Source organism: Nicotiana tomentosiformis, chromosome 7, assembly GCF_000390325.3.
Source record: "Nicotiana tomentosiformis chromosome 7, ASM39032v3, whole genome shotgun sequence".
Taxonomy (NCBI): domain Eukaryota; kingdom Viridiplantae; phylum Streptophyta; class Magnoliopsida; order Solanales; family Solanaceae; genus Nicotiana; species Nicotiana tomentosiformis.
In genome coordinates, this window is record NC_090818.1 from 34,516,604 (window position 1) to 34,521,538 (window position 4,935).

Consider the following 4,935-nt stretch of genomic DNA (forward strand, 5'->3'; position numbering starts at 1 on the left):
TCGTACACTAAACATAGGCCGACAAGGCCATACAATCTTTTACGTACATGACATCTGTCTACAAGCCTCAAAGAATACATAATTGTCATAAAGGTCGGGACAGAGCCCCGCCATACTAAACAATACACATCTAAATCATACTGACCAAACAAGTAACTCCGGAGCAAATGGAGTGCACCCACATTTTTCGCTGAGCTGATCGCCTACTTGGAGGACTCTCGACCTGTCTATCGAGACCTGCGGACATGAAACGCAGCGTCCCCAGGCAAAAGGGACGTCAGTACAAATAATGTACCGAGTATGTAAGGAATGAAAACCAATAAATAATAGACATGAGAGAAACATGGAGTAAAAGATACGACATGTACGTTTGCATAGCTCTGTGAATCATTTTATTTTTTTATAATGTCATACATATGCTTATAAATGTCATACCATGCATAGGTATATGCGTTCATAACATCATCAAGCCTCTGAGGGCATCCCATCATATCATTTCGGCAATTGTGGGCAAATCATCAATGTATACCAGTTGATCATGTGGAGGTGCGTATATAACGCCATAACCTTTCCCATATATCATATACATATATATACATATATATACGCGTATATAACGCCACCTGGTCATGGGTCAATATTCATATATAAATGCATGAAATGCATATGAAATACGTTAATAAAATCTCTTGGTACGTCATAAGACCATTATGCCTCTGATTAATATCATGAAATAAACTTAGCAACTTACGTATTTTTGAGACCCATGAACAGATGATAAAATAATATGACACATGGTGAATCAAGAACATAAGCATCTCTAGTATTTCTATGAATAGAATCATTTATGAAAGTTGTGCATTTGCTCGTTTCGTCCGTGTCGTATAGATCATGCCAAAAAAAAGAAGGGATAGCCTTAACATACCTGAGTCGATTCTCTTGACAATCCCTCTAATATAGGGGTGTTCGTCGGTCGGTACGGTACAGTATTTAGACATTTTGGTTCGGTATTTTCGGTATTCGATTTCGTAAAATACTATACCAATACCGTACCTAATTAAATTCGGTATGGTTCGGTTTTTCGCCTTTCGATTTCGGTTTATTCGGTTTGAATACTAACTAGTGCATAGAGTCATAGACGGTAATATTCTTAATTAAAGTACTCAAAAGTACAAAACTAAAAACGTTTGTTGACAAAAATTTTGTCCAAAACCAGCAAATTCTAAAGAGAGAAAACTTAAAAAAATATCTTGTTACTTGCTTAGAGTTAATTGATGAACTTAGAGAATAAAGGAAAGTAAAATTTTAGATTTCTTATATTTATGTTATAATTAATAAAATGTGTACTGTGTAATATAATATATATTTCGGTACGGTATCGGTATTTCGGTATTTCATTTTATAATACCATACCTAATACCAATTTTTTTTTAAAACTTAAACCAAATACCATACCGAATACCAAAATATCGAATACCGAATACCAAAATTTTCGGTTTCGGTACGGTAATTCGGTATTTACCAAATTATGCACAGCTCTACTCTAACATACGTTAACTTCGACAAAATACGTGACGGCAAGATCGGAGTAGGAAAAAATCCGTTACTTAAAATACTAAGAATTCTCGTTTGATTCCTCGGAGATGCTGTGAAATCTTGTATGAACAGTTGAAGATCCATACTTAGCATTTGCTATATGACTTGCGTTTGAAGCTTAGGTTTTGTAACATACAAACATTTCTGTTTTGAATGCACATCATAATGGAATTGTGACTTGTGTCTTTTAATAATGGACATGACTCACGTTTTATGTGTCTATCCATTATTAAATGGAAATGACTCACTTTCTTTAAGAATTGCCACAGAACTTAGTTACTTTTTAGTCATAATTCTTTAATTTTTTAGCTGCCACGTTACTACACTTTCAACTTATCCAAATTTTCACTCCTTCTCCTTAATTAATTTATTAATCCCCCACTAATTCAATAATTAATCAATTATCCACATAATTAAGAATTATCTCAAATTACTTAAAATACTACTCACTTTTAACACACCTTATATATCTTACTATCATGGCCATGTGGTACATTGTATGGTACTAGTCCATAAATATCGGATATTTTAGCTCGGGCCGTATTTTATCCCAAAATGTCAAACTTTGACGAAACTTCAACGTACAAAAATGCGGGATGTAACAGATCCAAATATAATTTGAGGATTATTCATATTCTTCAAAATGACATAAACAAAATAAATATGATAGTAAACATCACTATCAAAGTATAACTTTTATTTATGTATAACAATTACATTACCATACTATCTACTACAAATAATAAAAATTAAAATATTTAAATTTCTACAGATTCATCACCGATCACATGACTTGTTTTTCCTTCCGGGAGTGCAAAGTAATCAGCTATATCCAAATGCATGAAGTCTAAATTATCTTCAGAAATAAAATTTTCTTCAGCATTTTTCTGTCTTCTTCAGGGAGGCTTGATACAGCTCAACCAGGTATTTTGGCGTACGACAGGTATGTGACCAGTGCCCTTTTCTTTCACATCTATAGCATGCATTTTCTGCCTCTGTTACTTGCACCGTTTCATGCTTTTGTTCCTTCCTTTTCCCCTGCTGGTGGTGAGGAGGGTTCTTTGGTGCATTATTATTACCATGACTAGAGTTTCTTCCCCGACTACGGCCATGACCACGACTGGGGCCATGTCCTCTTCCACGCTTAGCTTGATGGAAGTTCGTCTCATTCACTTTAGGGAATGGACAAGAACTAGTAGGTCGGCTTTTATGGTTTTTCATTAATAGCCGATTATGTTGCTCGGCTACAAGAAGATGTGAGATAAGTTCAGAATACTTTTTGAATCCCATCTCTCGATATTGCTGTTGCAGGAGCATATTTGAAGCATGAAAAGTGGTGAAAGTTTTCTCCAATATATCATGATCAGTAATATTATTACCACATAATTTCAATTGGGAAATAATTTTGAACATAGTACAATTATACTCACTGATAGATTTAAAATCTTGTATCCTTAGATGAGTCCAATCATAACGTGTCTGTGGAAGAACGACCATCTTCAGGTGGTCATATCTATCTTTTAAATTATTCCAAAGTATGATTGTATCTTTAATAGCGAGATATTTCGTTTTCAAGCCTTCATCAAGGTGATGGGGTAGGAATATCATTGCTTTGGCACGGTCTTGGTTTGATGCTTGATTTTTGTCCTTGATGGTGTCTGCCAGACCCATCACATCAAGATGAATTTCAGCATCAAACACTCAAGACATGTAACTTTTGCCCGATATATCCAGGACTACAAATTCAAGTTTAGAAAGATTTGACATTATTTAGAAAAAGAAAGTTCGTACGTCTGATACTTTCAAAGTATTGCTCGAGATGGCAGAGTCTCGTGCTGATAACGTGTTATGAAATACAAACTGTAAAGTAAAGACAAGCGTAGAGAGAAACTGATATATTATTCAAACTTCAAACTTATGTACATAATGAACTAAAATCTCCTCTATTTATAGAAGAAAGGAAGTTGCTGTGTAAGTTGCTTCTGCAAACTGCTGTGTAAGCTGCTTGTAAGCTGCCACTGCATCAGATATAGATAATCTTCTACCGGGGGTAATATTTATCCATAATGGAGTACCGAAAGGATAAACTCGTTATACCAGATATAGATAATCTTCTACCGGGGGTGATGTTTATCCATATCGGAGTACCGAAAGGATAAACTCATTGTATCAGATATAGATAATTTTCTACCGGGGGTGATGTTTATCTATAACGGAGTACCGAAAGGATAAATTTTTTCATGAGGCTTATTTCCAATAGAGTACTAAATAGATAAACATATTTAATTTACGGCGGAGTCTCATATAGATAAATTTCTTCAGAAATCTTATTTACAACGAAATACTAAATGAACATCCATAATATAATATATTTATAACAACATTGTGCTTTTTCTAAATAGTTGTCTTCTTTCATTATTAACTATTTGTAAGAAAACTACTTTGCTGCTGGAAAGGAAAAGAACCATCACTTTTCCAGAATAACACCTTTAGGAGCTGCTTCTCAACCATTGCATCTGTTGAATTATATTTTCTTCTTGAAAAAAAAAAAGGAAGAACACAAGTGCAACTTACCAGTACACGAAGACATGCTAAAATTGATGGAGATGGCATTTGTCATATACGGCTGCTTATGAAACCTATAAATGTGCCATCAGGTCAGTGGCGGAGCCACGTTGAACCAAGGGGTGTCGCTTGACTCCCCTTCATCGGAAAATTATACTATATTATTAGATAATTTTTTTTATTTATGTATATATATAATACGTTGACTCCCCTTCACTTTTCGATATATTTAATTATTTATATTTTAACATTTTTTGATGAAAATTCTGACTCTGTCACGGGCTCAGACAATCATTTTTGCCTTAAACAGAAAAGGTCAATATCACGGATTGGCCTGGTTTACTTTTAAGTATTACTGTGAATTTTACCTTGCAAGTTTATCTTGATTTGAAAAAAAGGTAAAGATCCATGTGGACTAACATTTCACGTATTAATATTATTTCCTTCCTCTACGGGTTTTACAATGCGACGTAACAAATTAATATGATCTGAGGAAAAAACAATGCATGGTTGACATAAGAGAAAGTGGCTTTCTGCAGATTTGGTCCAACGAATGCGTCTAATCATCCAATTTTCTCAATGAATTCACCCCGTCGGAGTATAAACTATATATTCTTCTTGAAAATCTTTTTCTTTTAAAGAAAAGCTCGTGAGATTGAGAAGAAAAAATCCTGACCAAGATTTTCCAAGTCAAGGATTACTGGTTGAGAACTTTATGTGGTGGAATTCTACAAACTAATTACATGTGCATATTAGTCTACTTCTCTTTTTTTT